Source organism: Amblyomma mixtum, chromosome 5 (genome assembly GCF_055824585.1).
Source record: "Amblyomma mixtum isolate Tamu chromosome 5, ASM5582458v1, whole genome shotgun sequence".
NCBI lineage: Eukaryota > Metazoa > Arthropoda > Arachnida > Ixodida > Ixodidae > Amblyomma > Amblyomma mixtum.
Window position 1 is genome coordinate 183,886,955 of NC_143016.1, and position 21,241 is coordinate 183,908,195.

At 46.0% G+C, this 21,241-nt stretch overlaps 1 long non-coding RNA gene across 2 annotated transcripts in view; it reads right to left on the reverse strand.

The window, feature by feature from the left end:
• LOC149345034 (uncharacterized) overlaps positions 1-16,818 on the reverse strand; it is a 101,518-nt gene extending 84,700 nt beyond the window's left edge. For both annotated transcript variants that reach the window (XR_016282811.1, XR_016282810.1), the window contains exon 1: positions 16,517-16,818. This is a non-coding gene — a long non-coding RNA (uncharacterized LOC149345034). The remainder of the gene's footprint in view (positions 1-16,516) is intronic.
• Between the last annotated feature and the right edge of the window lie 4,423 nt (positions 16,819-21,241).

Below are 21,241 nucleotides of genomic sequence, written 5' to 3' on the forward strand. Positions count from 1 at the left end.
AACTGGACCTGTCGCCCCACCCCTCTCAGAAGGCAACGGCTGGCCCAAGAGACTCTGCCACTTGAGCAGGGCCGGGTTCAGAGGTGGCAACAAAAAAGACGAATGCGAAGGCCACGCGCCATCGCAAACAAGAAGCATCCTCCACTTCCACCGTGGAGGACAGGACGTCAGCGAAAGTCCGCCGACATCTAAAACACACGCATCCGCGGATTCTCCGCGGAAATCCGGCGCCACGAAAGTGGCGATGGATACAACTCCTGGTTCACCACCGCTGCAGCGGCGGCGAGACTCCCTAGAGAAAAAAGGGAAACCACGAATCACTGCTCCTGAGAATAAGTAACTTTCCCCAATCCCCAGCTTTTCACAATGGCTTATCAAATACAGTGGAACTATAGAGGTCAACACAGAAACTACACAGACATAACCGATATGCTCAAAACAATGCCACCTACAGCTGTGTTCCTGCAGGAAACGAACCTTGGGCCACAGCACACAAACATCCTAAAAAGATATAATATTTTCCAGAAAGACCGAGTGCAAGCTGGCCGACTCTCGGGAGGCGGCGCTATCATTACGCAAAGCGATGTCCCTGCAAGAGAGGTATCATTAAAGACAAACTTAGAAGCGATCGCAGTAAACATAATTAGCCATAAAACAGTAACAATATGCTCTGTGTACATACCACCACACAACACAATTACCATGCATGACCTAGAAGAACTTCTGGAACAGTTGCCTGAGCCATATGTGATAATTGGGGATTTTAACGCACACTCCTCATTCTGGGGAAGTGAGCATACTGATTCCAGGGGTCAGCTCATCGAAGATTTTATTCTTTCGAATAACATATGTTTAATGAATACGGGAAAAGCCACGTACTGCTGCCCCAGCTCTGAAAAAATGACCTGCCTCGATTTAGCATTTGCATCTCCATCGGTTCTTAATGATTTTATTTGGGGTGTTGTAGACAACCCTCGGGGAAGTGATCACTTACCAACAGTTTCAAAGCTATCGTCAGCTACAGTCATCCTCCCTACGAAGCCACGGCGATGGAAAATTCACCTCGCCGATTGGGCACTTTTCAGAACGAAGGCCACACTGGAAAAAGAATATGCCGAAACCGTTACGATAGTAGAAAGAAATAAAAAATTTGTCACATGCTTAATATCTGCAGCAATAGAAGCAATCCCACAAACGTCCGAAATATCACGAAAAACACATAAAGTTTGTTGGTCAAATAAATGCTCATTGGCTAAAAAGCAGCAAAACAAGGCTTGGGGCAACCTTCGCAGATATCCCACTGCAGGAAACTTGCTCATCTTCAAAAGGGCTAGAGCCAAAGCACGATACATTAGACACAACGCAGGAAAGGCATCATGGCAACAGTACATATCCTCCATAAACAGCTCAATATCATCAAAGAAAATCTGGGAGCAGGTGCGGAAATTCACTGGAAATTTTACTCCGTTCACATTTCCAATGCTAACAACACCCGGTACTCAAACAACATTAGAACAGCAGGCCAACATATTGGGTGAGCATTTTTCCACAGTTTCAAGCTGATCCAACTAAACGCAAACATTTCAAAAGCACAAAACAATAGTAGAAAAACAAAAGCTTCCCTTTGGAACATGCATACATGAAGACTACAATCAGCTTATTACGATACAGGAACTAAACACAGTACTAACATCCGGTAAAATGACAGCACCAGGCCCAGACAATATACATTATGCCATGCTTGCTCACCTCTATGAGATTGCCATAGAGGCCCTCCTAAACGACTCTTTTTCCTTAGACGACGCCTCACATTAGCCCCTTTTCAAACTAAGCTTTTAGCCTACAATGTTTTGGTTAGATCTGTTCTCGAATATGCTAACGTCGTTTGGTTTCCTTATACTAATCAAGATATATCCAAACCTGAAGCCGTTCAAAGAAAAGCAGTCAGATTTATATTTAACAAATACAAAATAACCGATTCGCCTACTGAATTAATGAAAACTGAAGGAATAAAATCATTGCAGACCCGTGCAAAAGTCGCACGACTAAAACTCATGTTTCAACTAATAAATCGACATCTAAAACTCGACACTACTAAATATATTTCCCTTTCCGAAGCAAGATCAACGCGTCATAAACATTGGCATACATTAAGTGAGTATCATTTCCATACTAATTGCTTTAAAAATTCCTTTTTCCCACTAGCAATTTGAGAATGGAACAGCCTTGATCCATCTATTACTAACTGTTCATCATTGACAAAATTTAATATTGCAGTTGAGAGTATGTCTTGTTATTAGTTATTCATTATTGGTTGCTTGCGTTCTGTTATTATACCCATGGTTATTTGTTTTTTTATGTCTAAGTTTTTTTTTGTCAAACTATACAGTGTTACTTAAACTAAACACCTATACTGTGTTAATGCCTTTGCAGTGTACGATAATAATATTTACTGTTTACTTATTGTCTGCGTATTATAACAACTAGCAATGTTTCAACATTTTGTTATTCTTTGTATAAAACTACCGACATTAGCCTTATTTTATGCGTTATTTGATTGTTTTCGTCACAGCTCGGTTGTATTTTCGTTTTACCGTTTGTTGTTTTTCTTAACATGCTGACCAGTTTAATGTTCCAATTATGCTTGACCGCGTTCCGTTAACCTCACTAAGCCCTCCTGCCACAATCCCAATTGGGATTAGCAGTATTTGCAAATAAATAAAAATAAAAATAAAATATGGATGAGTGGAGAAATCCCCCAAGCACGGAAAGAAGCAATAATAGTACCCTTCCTAAAACCTGGGAAACCACCAACTAGTCCCACCAGTTACAGGCCAATAGCACTCAATAGCTGTATAGCAAAATCATTCCAAAGCATTCTAAACATCAGACTAACCTTCATACTTCAGTCCCAGCAACTTTTAGATATACACCAGTGCGGATTTAAAAAGACATGTTCCACAACCGATCACGTCGTTCGCTTTGAGAACACAGTTCGGGAAGCGTTCATCCACAACCAACACTGTATCGGGGTCTTCTTCGACCTGGAGAAGGCTTTCGATACCACGTGGAGGTTCGGTATCCTCCGTGACCTAGCGGACCTAGGTATCCGCGGCAGGATCCTGGGCTGTTTGAGCGACTTCCTAAGCAACCGTACATTGAAAGTCCAACTAGACGCAACCTTCTCCAACACTTTTAATCAAGAAACTGGGGTACCCCAGGGGTGCATACTCAGCACGACCTTATTCCCCATCAAAATGAACTGCATAGGAAAAGTAATCCCAAAATCCATAATGTACTCAGTTTACGTAGACGACCTCCAAATAGCATGCACGTCTTCCAGCATACCTACCTGTGAGCGACAGATACAAATAACAATAAATAAACTGGCTACCTGGGCAGATAGAAACGGATTTAGATTTCCCCACAGAAAACAGTAGCGGTTCTGTTCTCTTTGAGACGAGTCCTACAGGATGACCCCACACTATATCTAAACCAAACCCCATTACCTGTCAAACAAGAGCATAAATTTCTAGGGATAACTTTCGATAAAAAGCTCACTTTCTGGCCACATATAAACAGCTTAAAGAAAAAAGCTTCCCAGGCCCTGAATGTGCTGAAATTGCTGTCAAGATAACGCTGGGGGTCTGATAGGGCATGCCTGTTAAATAGATATCGTTCTCTGGTTCGCTCTAAGTTAGACTATGGTTGTATAGTATATGGCTCAGCAAGACGGTCTTACATAAAACGACTGGATCCTGTCCACAATCTTGGTTTAAGGTTGTCTTCTGGTGCTTACAGAACTTCCCCAATAGCAAGTCTGTATGTGGAAACTAATAAACCTCCCTTAGAAGATCGAAGAACTGCACTAACTTGCACATACATCCTCAAAATCCTTTCTCAGCCCAAACATCTGTGTTCCCAATTGTCACGAAATGCTCATCCCGAATACTCTTCAACAACAAGCCTCACGCGATTAAGCCGTTGCTCTTGCGCTTCGAAGAAAAATGCCAAGCTCTGAACATGCTAAATGAAATTAAAAATATTGCCCCAAGACACGAAGCGCTACCACCATGGTACACTCTCCCCACAGTGTGTGACGTCACACTAACTCGCCCCAGGAAAACCTGTACGCCACACGACCACATAATACAAGAATACCTAGCACTACAAGATAAATACAGAAATTATACTGCATTTTATATTGATGGATCAAAAACTCATGCCCATGTAAAAAGCGCAGTAATACAAGGAAAAAATAAAAATACACTACGACTGCCCTCATGTTCTAGTTTTCACCGCTGCGTGTTGTGCCATTTGTGTTGCGGTACAGAAAATAAGAAATGAAAACATCAAAAACAGCATCATTTATACAGATTCACTGAGCGTCCTTACAGCATTAAACTCCGAAAATGCCACGGAGCCACTGATAGGAAGCATCATGCACAATATAGTAAAGGTCACAGCACAAAAACATGTTATAAAATTCTGCTGGGTTCCCAGTCACGTTGGGATTAGGTACAGTGAAAGAGCCGACTTGTGTGCTGCACAGACCAGAACCATGGAAATAAAACATGTGAATTTGCCTCCTAGTGATTACATGAAGTCTGTACATAGCAAACTAAGAGCCAAGTGGCAAGATTCTAGGGAAAATGAAGGAAACAACAAGCTGCATACCATAAAGCCCATTTTAAAACAATGGAAATCATGCCGTCATAAACGGCGTTTTATCGAAGTAATTTTATGTCGTTTACGGATAGGTCACACACACATCACCCATAACTTCTTATTAACAAAAAAGACAAACCTGTGTGGGAAATGTGTGGTGAGGAGCTCACAGTAAATCCCATTTGAATTTCTTGTTCGCATCTCGAAGAAGTTCACAAAAAATTTTTTACGGTATTTTACAATGAACACATTCCATTTTATCCCGCATTGCTTTTAGGGGAGCAAACACTTGTTGAGTTTTCACTTGTTTGTAAGTTTTTAAAGAAAGCCAATGTTATAAATCTATTATAATGTAGCCTCTATGCACTTACCATAACATCATCTAACCTTGTGTTTGGCGCATGATAGCCATAGTTGAATTATGCGCCATAAAACCCCATATAACTAACTAACCACTTATTTCCAGATGTTGATTTCGGGAAAGGGCCAAGCAAGTCCATGGAGATCTGCTGAAAGGGCCTTTAGGGGGGTTCAATGGGGTACAGAAATCCTGCTGGTCGGGTTGAAGGGGTCTTACGCCGCTAACAATCTCGGCAGGTTTTCACATAATGTGCGATATCGGCAGACAGTCCGGGTCAGTAATACTTGTCTTGAATGCGGCGAAGGGTGCGAGAAAACCAGAGATGTCTAGCTGTCGGCTCGTCGTTTGGGGCCTGAAGAACTTCTCCGCGCAGACTTACAGGTACAACAAGGAGGTAGGCTGTTTTGTTTGCCGCAAAGTTCTTCGAGGATATCGTTTTGTAAACAGAACGAAGACAATCCTCGCTTGAACGAGGCCGGGGTGAAGAAACCTTGCCTTCCAAGTATTCGATGAGGCATTTTATGTCGGGGTCCGCGCGTTGCTGTTGAACAAAAGAGCTGGGGCTGATGGGTCCCAGGAAGGCGTCCTCATCGTCGGCCGGCGGTGGTGCATCTACAGGGGCTCGTGACAGGCAGTCAGCGTCAGAGTGCTTGCGTCCGGTCTTGTAAACGACGGTTACATCAAACTCCTGGAGCCGCAGGCTCCATCGAGCGAGGCGGCCGGAGGGGTCCTTAAAATTGGCAAGCCAGCATAGTGCATTGCAATCGCAGACCCCCTTCAACGGTCGTCCGTACAGGTAAGGGTGGAATTTCGACATAGCCCAGATGATGGCAAGACACTTATTCTCAGTTGTCGAATAATTAGCTTCGGCTTTGGACAGGGAATGGCTGGCGTGCACGATGACCTTCTCCCCGTCAATTTTCTGAACGAGGACAGCACCTAGGCCAACACTACTTCCGTCGGTATGAATTTCAGTCTCGGCATTTTCATCAAAGTGCGCGAGGATCGGTGCGGACTGTAAATGACACTGAAGTTCCTTGAAGACTTCCACTTGCGGCGCTTCCTATCGCGTTACCGAGGGACTGCCGACCCTTGTTAACAGCACACACACATTTATTGCACTGCCATAGCTCCAACCATGGCGTCGGCCACCGGGAAACTGCCTGCGCACGTTTCCCGCCGCTCCGTGCGTTAATTCCAGTCCTCACACGGGGTGGTGGCGCCATCTCTCGCGCCCGCACTCTACCACTATACATGACACCTCCCGTTCTTCAGAAGCTCACAGGCTAAGGCGTCGTGGGGGCCTTACAGTCCTTCCGTAGCGAGTTGTCTGCCAGGCCTCTTCGTAGCTTGTTGGGCGAGTTGAGCAAGAAGCACGGTCAGGGTTCCGTTGGGGTGCTGCTTGCAAATGCGCTTCTGCGCGGCGTACATTTCCTACAGCTGTCTGCGCAATAAAAGATCTGGGTGCAACTGCTGGTCCGACAATGGTTCCTTGACGCTGGGCTCCGTGCCTGATGAAAACCATTGTGTCTGGCTGCAAAGGTGCTCTTTCTCTTGTCCGGTACCGTGAGTTATAATTTGCTGCCTCTCTTTTTTTGATGACTGTGTCGTTTATGGTACTCCGTTCTGTACTGCCACTCTGGTACAAGTGCCTGGGGCAGTGTAGGAACAGTTGTTTTCAGTTTGCGGCCCATGAAGAGTTCAGCTAGTGAATATCCCTCTGGTCCTGGTGTTGCTCTATGAGCAAGAAGGCCTTCAGCGATACTTTCTGACTTACGAAGTATGTTCTTTGCAGTCTGTACAGCTCTTTCGGCTTCCCCATTACTTTGAGCATAGTGAGGGCTGGAAGTTGTGTTTCACACCCCACCTGCTCAGAAATTGTGCAAACCATACGAAGTGAACTGTGGGCCGTTATCTGACCGCAACACATCTGGGATGTCATAGCGAGCAAATTGTTGGCAGAAGAAATTATCAACCCGCTTGCTTTGCGGTCCATGTAGCTCTTCCACTTCGAAGAACATTGAGTACTAGTCGACTGCGATGATGAACTTCCACCATCCAGGTGGAACAAGTCGGTGCCAACTGTTTGCCATGGGCGCTCTGGGAGGCCATTCTGAAGGAGGTGCTCGGTTGGTACTCGGCGGTGCTGGGTAGCTCACGAATACCTCAGTGTCATGACTGATCCCTGGCCACCATTCAGCCTCATGTGCTCTGGATCGGCATCTATCTATGCCCTGATGTCCAGTATGCAGTCATTCCAGAACTTCTTGGCGTAGGCTTGGTGGAAAGACGAGCCTTGTCCCCCTAAGCAGCAGTCCATGCACAACAGACAACTCGCCAGCCATACTTGCATATTTCCGCACTTCCGGAGTCAATCCTTCTGTTTTAGGCCATTTGGTTTTACAGTAGAGCATAACCATTGAGATTGCAGAATCCTTTGTAAGCTCAACTCTGGTTGTCTCCAACATCTCGCTGAGGCTGGCAGTTGTTCGACTGTCAGGAGCTTGTAGTCTTGAACAGCTGAGGCAAGGTCTCCACTTGAACAGTGTAGTGGCTTGCGTGATAGCACGTCTGCTGTGTGCATGTATTTACCCGGTGTGTATGAGATGGTGAAATCGTACTCGAGCACACGCATGCGGAAACGTTGAAGTCTTGGAGTCATTTAATCAGTACGCTTCGTTGTGAAAAGAGACACTAATGGCTTGTGGTCGGTTTCGATGTGAAAGCGCAGTCCCATAACGTACATTCTCAAGCGTTCACACGCCCATGTTGTCGCAAGTGCTTCTTTTACCACTTGTGCATACCTTTGCTCTTTCGATGTTATCGCTCGTAAGGCATAGGCTACAGGCTGCCGCCTGCCTTCACTGCCTGTCTGGAGGAGTACGGCTCCTATGCCATAAAACGATGCGTACGCTGATATGGTCAAAGGCTTCTGTGGATCATAGTATGATAATACCGGAGTTGACATCAAGTCTTCCTTGATTGCGTTGAATGCTCTCTGTTGAACCTGGGACCAACACCAACTAACTTCACTGTGTAGCAGTTCTCGCAGTGGCTGGGTCTTCTCAGCTAGCTTCGGGAGAAATTTTCCCAGTTGACTAACCATGCCCAGGAAAGACCTTTGTTCGGCCGTGTTCTCTGGTGGTGGCATCCTTGTAATGCCTTCTGTCTTTTCTGGGTCGGCAATGATGCCATCACTGTCGAGAATGTGCCCAAGAAACATCACTCTCGATTTCCGGAATTCACACATGTCCAGATTCAGTATCATTCCAGCCTCCTTGAGGCGTCGGAGCACTACTGCGAGCTTGGCATCGTGGTCTTTGCCGTACACGACTATGTCATCTTCATGATGAAGTTAGCGCCAAAAACGAGGACTAAAGTAGGAGAGAAGACACAACACGAGCGCTTTTTCGCAACTAAAACTTTAATGGAAGAACACATGACATATATACGCGTCTCATGAAGTAAATCAAAAAGAAACATACATGATATCGTCAAGATAGACCTTAGAGGGCTATACATCTGAAGAGTGCTGAGGGTGCAAAAGGTGCATAAAAGGAGCAAAAACAGGAACATTCATGGTCACAATAACTAAGGGCTAACCAAAATACCCAAAAAACCCAAAAAAGGGGGGAAAAGGAAATGATATTAATTCCACCTCTACGTCATCTTGGTGGAAAGCCTGCCCTAGTAGCCCTTCTAGGATGCTGAGCATTTCCCTCTGAAAAAGTTCCGGCACTGTGGCTATGCTAAAGGGTAATCGTAAGAACTGAAAGCTTCCAAATGGCGTGATGAATGTGGTTAGTTCTTGCGATTCCAGTGCAAGCGGTGTTTGCCAATAGCCGGAATTTGCATCCAGCTTGCTGAACATTTTTGCATTTGCCAGTTTTGCCAGGTTCTCTTCGACTGTGGGCATGATGACTCTCACTTATCACCTGCTGGTTTAGCTGCGTGTAATCTATGCAGATTCGTATCTCGTTGTTCTTCTTAGCGATCACCATCGGTGCACACCATGCCGTTGCGTGCCCTTAGCGAAAAAGAGGATGTGCTAAAAATGCATTTCAAACGTATTGTATTAATTTCATATTTATTTCGCATTTTTTTGTCCCTATGCTTAAACTGCAATACGAATGCTTTCTAAGTACACTAGTAATAATATTTTAAACGTTCTTAAAAATACGTGAAAAGTGCATTTTTGCCCGCTTAGCATATTTATAATGCATTAAAATATAATAAAAATATACATTAGAAATATACTAAAAATATACATTTAATACATTAAAAATGTGTTTACTCGGGCTTAAAAAAAGTGTACTGGGCGGCTCCATGGAACCAGTTAATTCTTCAACTGCAGAACAAATCGTACACGGGTATTCAACCTTAATCAACAGGAGTCTGATATTATAAGGCGACGTGATTGAATGGGAACGGCAGATACCTACACACAGCATACCAAGACGACAGTGACACAGCAAACAACAAATCCTACGACAATCGCGATACTTGGCTTGCCGCATATATACCCAGCGAAAGCGACGCACTATTTTGCACGGTGAGACCTTTTTTTGCGCAAATACTGTGGGCTGCCAAATTATCGCAGAAGTACCCTACTGGTCGCGTTCGAATCTGGGGTTCATTGAGAACGGAATTGCTAGTTGAAACTTGCGACAGGCACAGGTCAGGAGTCGAATTGTCAACCAACAGATACATGGGCGTGTAAGGGAGCCGGTCTGCCCTGCCAGACGGGGTCCTTTCCGCTGGCTTATTCGGACCCAGAAGTACCCAAGGCGCTTTTGCTGGTATAATGCTATCACGTTCTCACACGGAAATGTTCGAATGACATTGAGTGGAATGACATTCGGACTCGGCGGACTGCCGCGGTGCTCCACGACACTTTCAAAACGCATTCGAAAGCCTCAGCTCGTTTTCAGTCTACAGCGGCGACGACGACGGCGGTCACACTAGTCCGACAACGACAGTATATATCACGCTGAACAACAGCATGTAATTATAGTGAAATATCTAGTTTACTATAATATGATTCTAGAGGGACACGTTTTTCAGGCCAACGACACCGACGAATCCGGTCGGCGGACGGTCAGCCTTGTCGGCGGCTGAGCGAGAGCACGGTGATGAGGCGGCGGTGTGTATATGCTCGCGCTTCTAAATGAGCGAAACGAACGGCTATATTTCACGTGTGCACACCTGAACACTCACCAGCGATAAGTGCTTGCCAAATCAATTTCAATCGACGACGGCTCTGTTCCCTTCCGCGACGGCTAGGCCCAGCGAGTTCGCAGGGTTGGATCTGTGATTTCGGCGGTTGTGAAGAGCGAATCACAAGCTTTAGCGTATGCAAATGGTCACCAGGTGTAGTTTTGGCAACAGTGACCTGAAATCAACTGTTGCTTACATCGCAGGGCACGCGTACGATGAACGGGAATCGCCGGTGTGACCCAGACTGCCGAGCCGTGCTTTACGGCCAGCAGCAGTCGTCGCCGTCGCTAGCTTGTGGATAACAAGTTAGGCCGTTTCAGTTAAAGCGAACAGTCGCCAGACATAATTCTGGATAAAGTAGTTTAAAAAAAGTACTGGTCACGTCGGAGAAAGCCGGGACAAGAAGCGAGAAGCGCCAGTCCTGCGCGATGCCAACAACGCGGCTTTCTCAGGTGTGCGATCGCATCATCGCTTCCCACACATTGCCGCACTGCGTAAACAAGCACGAGTACAACCAGTAAAAAAGAAAACAGATTGTTTAATAGAACGAAAGCGCAGATTGCTTTTTATGTTGTGCAAACAAGCGATGTAAACAACAGTATGAGTGCAGTCGTCCTCATCGGCGCACTCCCGGGGAAATTTCATGCTGACGCGGTTAATATTCATTGGCGTAATATTATCTTAAAGCAATCCCTTAGACAGAACACGTGTAGCATCTTTAGATGACATTCGGCTGGAAGGCATTCAAAGCGCCCGTGTAGCAAGGGTATAAGCGGTGATCACCTTCCTGCTAGAAGTTAACATAAACGAAAGGATGACAAGAAAGGGAAAGTTTTCACTCTTCGCTGAAACGTCATTTCGAGCCCTAGATTGTTCCACGGTAGCTTGAAGTGTAATGCAAATATGTTTACGCGGACAACCCATTTGTTAGAATTTAAATATACTTCAGACGGATTAATTGCGTATTTACGAAAGTACACTTTAAATAGATGGCCAGCACCAAAATGCGATGTCCCGAAACTCGATTTTGAGCATTAGATTGTTCAACGACAGCTTGTAGTGCGCTGCAAACATACTAATGCGGACTGCCAATTTGCCAGAATTTCAGTGTTCTTTGGACGAATTAATTGCTTATTTACGGAAGTACACTTCAAATACATTGATTGCACGCAAATGCCATTTCCCGAAACGTGATTTCGAGCACTCGACTGTTCAACGACAGCTAGAAGTGTGCAAAGACGTTTAAAAGGACTGCCCGTTTGTTAGAATTGAAGTATATTTCTGATGAATTAATTTCATATTTACGAAAGTTCACTTTTAATACATTGACAAGATGCTAAAACTGCATACATATACGTTTACAAGGGCTGCCCGTTTTCTAGAATTGAAGTATATTTTCGTTGAATTAATTTCATATTTCTGAAAATACACTTTTAATACACTGACAAGATGCTAAAACTGTATACATATTTTTTCACGCATTTGAAAAGTGCTCGAAGTATGCTTTAAGTGAGGTATTTTTGGCACATTTTAAAAATATATTTCGAATACCAAGCATGAAATCTCAGAAACGTATTTCCGACATATTTTTAGTGCATTCATGAATACAAAATATGTTTAAAATACATTTTAAATAGCCCACCGTATATTCCAAACGTATTAGTTTTTGCTAAGGGTGATCAACTTGCTTGATGACCCCCAACTTCTGCATTCTGTCAAGTTCTTTTTTTACTTTGGGCAAGAGAGGAACTGGAACTCGTCGAGGCACGGCTACAGCATAAGGTGTAGCATATGGCTGGAGTGTCACTTTGTATGCCGTCTTCATTTCACCTAGCCCAGTGAACAACGAGCGGAACGTTGCTCTAGCCTCGGGTAGCTCACCATTTTGAGCAGGCGTTTGTTGACTGTTTGCATCCACAGCATCCAGGTGTGCTAGGACATCTAAAGCACGTATGGCGGGTCGTCCCAGCAACGCCGTTTGCAGACCTTCCACTACAAAAACTCTTTGACGACAAGTACATATAAACAGCGCTAAACAACAGGAAGAGATAGAGGAGTAGACAAACACGGCGCTGAACTTACAACTGAATTTATTGGAAGGAAAAAATTTCAATATATACATACAAAAATGGGCACACGTGCGCACAGTCATACATGAATGTGGAGATAAAATCAACAAGCCACGATGTGGTCACACGTGTTGTACCTGCCTTCAAGCTACCCACGTGTGACCATCGTGGCTTGTTGATTTTATCTCCACATTGATGTATGACTGTGCGCTCGTGTGCCCATTTTTGTATGTATATATTGAAATTTTTTCGTTCCAATAAATTCAGTTGTAAGTTCAGCGCCATGTTTGTCTACTCCTCTATCTCGTCCTGTTGTTTAGCGCTGTTTATATGCACTTGTCGCCATGGAACACCAACTCGCCCAATCTGCCGTTCTTCTACTCTTTGACGAGCTGATTTGTTTCGCCAAGCAATGGTAGCATTGAACATTCCTCTTGATCTGACTGGCGTTCAGCCTGGTCAGAAGAGTCTCTTGTCTGGCAGTTTAAGCTACTCCATGCGGCTGTCCACATACTCTGAGTATGGGATGACAGTAACATCTGCTCCAGTATCGACCTTAAACTGGACGGGACTTCCATCAACAAATGCTGTGATGAACCAAGGTTCCTGATCATCGATATTGTTGACATCCCCAAGGAATACTTCCTCTGTATTAGCGGTGCCTTTCTTTGCAGTGGTATCTCCTCGTGCAGGCCGTCTCGATGACTGCTGGTGTGCAGACAAACACACTGTTGCAAAGTGATCGGTTTTAAGGCGAAAGCCTTTAATGTCTCATCGTTGTAAGCAGCAGTTGTCGACAGAAATGTCGTGCTTTTCAGTTGGTCGAAACGGTCGTGACGTCACAGTGCGCCAATTTCAAACGGGGCCAATTGTACTTTGGCTAGTAGCCCTGAAACCAATTGAAGGGATCAATAGTGATGCTCCAAGAAAGTGGGACTGAGCTTAGTTAATTGCTTAATTACCCAATTATCCTAATTAACTTTCTTAACTAATTAACTTTTTGTATAAGAAAGGAGACCGCAATGATTTAGGAAATTATAGACCAGTATCGATACTCCCAATATTCTCGAAAGCTTTTGAAAAAGTTCTCTATACACGGTTGTCTGATTTTATTGATAAACATGACCTTTTGTCACCTAATCAATTTGGGTTTTGTAAAAATAAATCTGCCGAGTTAGCACTACTCGAACAAAAGGAATATATACTAACACAGTTTGAAAATAAGGCCTTTGTTATTGGTGTCCTCGTGGACTTCTCGAAGGCATTCGATTTAGTAAACCACAGTGTACTCCTGAAAAACTTGGAGCGTTGTGGTATTCGTGGACTGGCTCAAATGGTCCTGAAATCATATCTTTCGCATAGAAAACAGGCTGTAAGCATAGACAATGTGACATCTGAACTAAAACTTGTTACTTCTGGCGTTCCCCAGGGTAGTATATTGGGACCATTACTTTTTAATGTGTACCTAAATGATATCTCCAACATTAACTCCGCCGCAAAATTTATTATCTACGCTGACGACACTAGCGTCTTTTTTACTGGAAATGATCTTGATCTCCTTGTTCGGGAATGCAATGACACCTTGAGTGAATTACAAAATTGGTCCGAATCCAGATACATGCGTATAAATGAGAAGAAAACAAAAGCTGTCATATTTCGTCCTAAAAACAAAGTACTTCCTTCCCCCATCGAGATTAAACTAAACTCGCGACGTATAGACATAGTTGAACAATTTAAATGCCTTGGAGTAGTTTTTTCTTCCAGCATGTCTTGGGAACACCACACGGACCATATTGTCACGAAACTGGCTCAAATAACCGGAGTCATAAGTCGGCTCAGATACGTCATTCCAAGAACAGTAAAGTTACTCCTCTACAATTCACTTTTCTACTCCTATTTAAACTACTGCCATCTAGTGTGGGGCACAGCTACGGTTAGCTGTCTTCAGCGTATCTACATTTTTCAGAAAAAGTTTCTTCGTCATGTTTACAATGTCCCCTGGGACTCGCCAAGCAAAGATCTCTTTCTACAAAGTGGTGTGCTAAAAATACACAACTTGTATAAATATCGCTTGAGTGTCCGGTTTAAACTCGAAACACGTAGAAATGTAAACCACATACGTAAACTTGCTGAACTACATACCCGAGATGCAAGCTACACAACAAGGCATGCGGAGACATGGATAGTCCCGACCCCACGGTTAAACTCGGGTAGAGAACGCCTGCAGTTCACTCTTCCGTCCCTGCTAAACGCGTATATATATAATAATTTTGACCTTTTCAGTTCGTCAAACAGGTCTTTGCGTGCTTTGTATGCTAGCATGTAGGATTTTTGTTTTGTGTTTTTTTTTTCTTCTTTCTCTTTTTTTTTTCCTTTGCTGCCATTACCTGTGTCTACCCAATGTGAATATTGTGTCAATATTGTATAATGTTCTTTCGTTTTCTCTTGTATTGTATACTTGTTATCACGCTTTGCAACTGCCTTTTGTATTAAAAGCCTTGCTGTCAAGCTGCTGCCAAGCGAAAGGGGGCTGCGGCTTAGTCAAGCTGTTTCTCAGCTTTTTCTGCGCCTCCGCTGTCTGTATGTTTACAAGGCAGAAATAAAGAATTTGAATTTGAATTTAGTCAGGCCATATAAATAAATAAAACCGAGTAGGAAATTGGTCGAGCTCGGGAATCGAACCCCGGTCTTCGGAGTGCGAGACGAGCATGCTATCCACTCCGCCATGCCAGCTCGATGGTTTGGAATGAACAAAGGCGCCTCTAGTGAATACGGTGTCTTCGCTCACTGCCATCCTCCTCCCTTCCCTTCTGGCGGGGTTTAGGTGCCCATCGAGATATGAGAGACAGATAGATTTCCTTTCCTCAAAAACCAATTTACCGACGAGTGAGGCGTAGACCCGAATGGGCGATGGCGTTCTATGGACTCCCTGGCAGCGTTGCAAGACGCTGTCGCGTTCCACTCTTAGAGGCGAAGCTTAACATCTTAACCACACATCAGTGACCGCACTTTAGGTCAAAAAAGTACACCCTCAACCCCCGCCCCCTCCGAATTTTGACTGGTGTCCACTGAGATATGTCAGACAGTTACTGCGTAATTTCCTTTCCTCAATTACAATTTTCATTTTCTTCATTACGGGCCATCTTTGTCTTTCTTCTTTCACTCCCACTTCTTCCCTTCCTCTGCGGTGCGGTTCAGGTGTCCACCGAGATGACAGAGAATTACTGCGCCATTTCCTTTCCTCAAAAAGTGTTGCGTTCAAACGGCAAGGCATCACGCCGAACGGGTGGTGGCGTTCCGTGGCAGCGCTACAACACGCTGTCGCGTTCCACTCCTAAAGGCGAAGCTTAAGGGTCATTAATTAGCAGTTAATTAGTATCCAGGCATTAATCAGTAATTAACCATTAATTAGTGATTTGTCATCACTTAGTAATTAGTACTCAATTACATGTGACGTCACAAGTGCCACAGAAGCAGCCAAAGTGGCGCGGAAAACGCTTTCGACTCTACGCACTTTAGACAGTCAAAGTGCCCCTGAATTTTTCCACAGTAACTGCACACTTTCTTCGATGCCGGGCACTGTTTCTTGAAGTGCTGTTGCGCACTGTCGCACTATTTGCACACGTTTTGGCCGGTTTCCTGTCCGCCTGAAGACTTGGCTGCTTTCCGTGGCCCGTATTTGTACCTTGGTCGTCCTTTCGGGAATCGCAGCTCCTCAACTACAGCGTTTTGTTCAGCCGTCTCGCGCAACTAGTTCTGCTGCCTTTTCACAACCTCTGAGTTTCGCGCCATTTTTGTCGCAGACTGTAGAGTAAGCTTGGGATCGAGTTGCATCCTCTCGCTAAGTCCAACGTCCAAAAGTCTCACTACGAGGCGGTCACGAATGAGCTCATCCTTGAGTTCGCCGTATTCGCACGTCTCGGCAAGTTTGTGTAAGTCTGTAATGAACGCCTCGAATGACTCACTGGTTTGCTGAACCCGACGGTTGAACCTTGCCCTCTCGTAAATTATGGTCGTGCAGGGTATGAAATGCTCCTCAAACTTGCATTTAACAGTAGCATAGTTCGCCATTTGAGCGCCTGTCATCTTCAGTGACGCTAGAATATCTTCAGCTTCCTTCCCCATCGCGTTCAAGAAGGTGTATACTTGCGTTGTTTCGTCACGGAGGTGCAGTGAAGGTACGAGTCGGTAGCGTACCCACCTTGAAATCCAGCGTTTCCAGTCCGCTGGGTCGTGGAAGTCCAGCTTTTCGGGAAGCTCGATGGCAAAGGGATTGAAGAAGTTGCCGCCATTTTCATGCTGCGCTGCGGCGGCCCTTTGTGTGGCGTCTTCTCTCTCGACAGGCATGCTGGAGGCTGATTGATGCGTGGTCGCTCACCACTCGGTCGTCTTCCGTGTTCACTTCACCGTTTACACACCGCTGCAACCATGTCGCGTTACCAAGGGAATGACGACCCTTGTTAACAGCACACACACATTTATTGCACTGCCGTAACTCCAACCATGGCGCCAGCCACCGGGCAACTGCCCGCGCTCGTTTCCCGCCGCTCCGTGCGTTCACCCCAGTCCCCACACAGGGTGGTGGCGCCATCTCTGAAGCCCGCACTCAACCACTATACACGACACTTCCCATTAAAATGGCACGTCTGCCTTTGTCAGGTGGGTCAGTGGCTCGGCGATGCGCGAAAAGTTCGTCACAAATCGTCGGTAGTATGCTCACAGTCCGAAGAATCTGCGCAGAGCTTTCTTATCGGCCGGTGGCGGAAACATTGCGATGGCAGCTGTTTTCTGCGGGTCTGGGCGTACTCCCTCCATGCTAACAATGTGGCCTAGAAAAAGCAGCGTTTCATAGACAAAGTGGCATTTCTCTGCTTTCAAAGTTAGGCCGGACGATTTGATTGCGTCTGGTGCTGTTCGAAGCCTTTTTAGGTGCTCCTCAAAGTTCGAGGCGAAGATAACAACGTCTTCTAAATATAGCGGACAAATCTCCCACTTCACGCCTGCCAGCACTGCATCCATTATTCGCTGAAATGTCGCTGGAGCGGACCATAGACCCAACGGCATCACCTTGAACTCGAAGAGGCCATCTGGAGTGACGAATGCGGTCTTCTCGTGATCGCTTTCATCGACCTCAATTTGCCAGTAGCCGCTATTGAGGTCCATCGGACATTTCGTCGAGGAAAGCAATCGCCGTTTCTCTGTTAATGTGCCGGTATTCTTCGCTGAAGTTTGTCAGCAGTATTTCGGCTTGCCCTTTGCGGAATTGTGCGATGCCTCTTGCGATGCCGATTCCTCAGTCGAGAAGCAACTGCATGTTCCCCTCGATAATGGCTTCAGTGTTATTCGCTCCCGTGGCGCCTACGGTGACGATGACGCTTGAGGGGGCGACACACTCACTTCTTCTTCCAGGACACTAAGTGCAACGTGATGTTCCGGAGTCCTCATCGACGGGATGACGTCGTCCGTGGAAAGTGTGATCAGCTTGGATCGCAGGTCGATGATTGCCTGTAGTTCATTAAGGAAATCCATGCCCAAGATCACTTCGCGGAAACATTGCCGTAGCACTACGAAGGTTGCGCGATAGGTATGTCCCTTGAGAGCCACTCGCGCTGAGCATCGACCTGATGGCGTAATGAGGTGGCCCCCTGCGTTGCGAATTTGCGGGCCGTCCAAAGCTGTCGTTACTTGCCTCAGCTGCGCAGCGAATGGTCCATCCATCACCGAATAATCAGCTCCTGTGCCGAGGAGAGCGGTAACTTTCCGGCCGTCGATACCGACTTCTAAGTCGGATGTCCTGGCTCTGGCTTTGCACGTCGTGTTCGGCGTCGGGTTGCGGCTTCGTCGGGTACGTATGTGAATTGTGGGTGAGCGTGTGGTCGAAGCTTTTCCTGATGACGGCATCGTTTTGAAGGTGGTTCGCGTCGTGGTCGAGGTTGTCATTGTATGCGGCGTCGGCGTAGTGGGTGCGACGTCTTTATACGGCGTGGTCGCTGGAGGATCTTCGTCGTTTCCTCGGCAAGCAACCTGACCTCCACAGGCTGTTTTGTTTAGTTTCCCCTACGGGGGCTAGGGGACCTTCCTAGGACAGCCGTGGCTTAGCTGCGGCCCGGTGATGCAAAACGCGCGGTGTGCGGTGAAGGCGAGCGGGAAAGGCGGGTTGACGACACGTACTCCCCTCCGGGAGTACGACCGGGACATCCGTTAGCACCTCCACCAGATGTCACGTAGTGGTGACTGCAGTCGGGCGAACAGGAAAACAGCGAGAATGTCTTCCAAACGGAACTCTTTATTTGGGCTGACTTTCGCCCGCAAGGAACTGAACCACTCGGCGGCGGCGTAGCAACAAGCGTGCTCGGCGGTCGTCGAACAGTATCCTTGCCGCTGTCGGCCGTGCTGGAAAGGTACTAGAGACATTGTGGCGCAAAGTAGAATCAGCTCGGCCTGGATGAGATCAGTCGAGATACATCTAGGCGCGTCTTGCGTCACAAACGAAGCGATAAAGCGGCGTGCCGGCAGCCTTGAAGCATGAACAAACAAACACTACAAACAAACGCTACAAAGATTCGCGGCAATATACATTGTGCTACGTCCCTACGTTGTGCTACATTGCGCATATTTTTCGCTACACACGCGCTATGCTACACGTTTGCACACACCCACGCACCACGCACGAACGCAAGCAGGAGCCCCGAAAGCGCACGTAGCGGGCGTCTGCATAAATGCGTGGCGCCATATGGCCGATTGACCGAATATCGCGCTGGCAACATGCGCTGAATTTTGAGAAAACTCTATTCGCAAAATCGGTGATCAAGAATGCAAGAGAAGTATTGTTCTTTATGGCAACCTTGACTGAGGAATAAGTGAGCGCGCTGTCTGCCCCATGGACCAAGTAAAATTATAGTAACAGAACTCAGAAAATCAAAGAGTGACGGAAAACGAGGAGATAGTTTCCTACACTCCAGAAATGCGATCAGTTGATATATTTTGTTTTTGTCCGATGCTCTTCTCTTGTGGCCGTGAGTATTGTTCAAGCGTGTATTAATACAGGCATGCATTTCAAGGCTACACCTTCGACTTGACGCAAGAAACCACCCGAAAAAAAGTACATGTGGGATAATATTAAGTTCCACCGTGTTTCTAACCTTTAAGGGGCAACCATAAAAGTGTGTGGCTTTGTACACAGCTCGACTATCGCCATAAGTCACCAGTGCATGTCTCTAGAAGGAATTTAAACTTGCAAAAGTTAGCACTGTGCTGAGCTGCGAGAAGCGACTCCTTCATGGCAGAACAGCAAGACGAAAAGACTAGAAACAGAGGCAAGAGACATGAACACTAAATGGATGGCCTAGGGTACACAGTAAGGCGGAGTTTGCGACAGGAATGGGAACAGAGGTGGAAGAAGCCGTCCGAAGAGGCGCACTTTCGCCTGGCGCCATGACAAGGCGACAGCGGGGTGGGGCATTTGTCGCGGCAAAGAGGCGCCGAGATCCCCTTCGCAAACAGCGACCGAGAACTGAAGAGCGACGTTCATTTCATGCAGCAGCGTTTCCAGCATGTAGTCTAGTCAAGTCATCACCACACGCCCTCGAACACTTGGCCATAGAAGCCAGAACAATAAACGAGGTTTCCCTTGAAGACTTCACGCGTAAGGCGTCCTTGGCGACAGCCCGAAATGGAAGCGAAATGGAAGAAGGAACAAGACAAATTCATAAAGCTTTCTGTAGTGACAACGCTCGACATCTATACATTGCTACAAAACAGGGCACACTACGCATGCATTACTGCCATGTGGTATTCCAGATTTAGCACGAATTGGAACAGTTTAACGCGAGAGCATTATACTCCTGCCACAATGGCTCATTTAGTGCCACTTTCGACAAGTGGCATTCGCTTAAAGTGTCATTTGCGCACTGGCACACGATGATCTTTAGTGACACTCGCTTCAGAACGTACTTTCCTCGTAGTGAGTTTGGTATGCTAACTCCTCTAGGTACGGCAAGGCGAGTGCGTAGCCTGAACAGCAGCTCTCCGACATTCAAAAATTTTGTTTTGGGAATTAAAAACCTCCGTTTTATTTCCTTGATAGCGCATTTTAATGAAAGCATGTTTTAATTCGTACGCAAATAAAAGTAATGCGCACACTTGAACAGCTACTCCCGCTTTGCAGATGACGACCCCCTTTCGCGATGGGTCTAATGAGTCCACAGGGTGTGTGTACTGAATTTCGGCGATTGTGGAGAGCGAATTCTCAAGTTTCAGCGAACCCAAATGGACAGCGAGTGTAGTTTTGCTAAAAGTGATCTGAAATCGACTGTCGGTTACTTTACAAGACGCGCATGTGCTGACCGGGAAGCGCCGGTGGGACTCAGACTGCCGCTCAGTGTTTTCGGCAGCTGGCAACAATCGCTGCCGCCGCTTCTTGGCGAAAAATAAGGCCGCTTCAATGAATGGTCACCGAATATGTTTCTGCGTAAACTGATTCAAAATGAGCTACTCATCTTATCGGAGAAAGCAGAAACGATTACCGAGAAGCGCCGGTCCTACGTCATATCAGCAACCAGGCTACAGAGTGTTTCCCAGGCGCGCAGTCACATCGGCGCTTCCTACAGAGTTGTCGAGCTTAGTAAATAAGCAAGAGTACAACCGGTACAACAGTGAGATTAATTAAGATAAGTGATGCGCAGCTCGTGTATTATGTCATGCAACCGAGCACTAGCAGTTTGTACACAGCGACGTAAACAAGAGTAAAGGAGTCCAGTCGTCCTCACCTGTGCATTTCTGGGGAAATTTCGCACTTATACAGTTAATGTTCATTCATGTACTATGGTTTTCAAGCACTGATTTAGCGTGTGCACAAACTATTTGCTAAAGAGAAGCAAAAAAAGCGAACAACACACATGAAAATATTGCATCTCCGAATGATTGT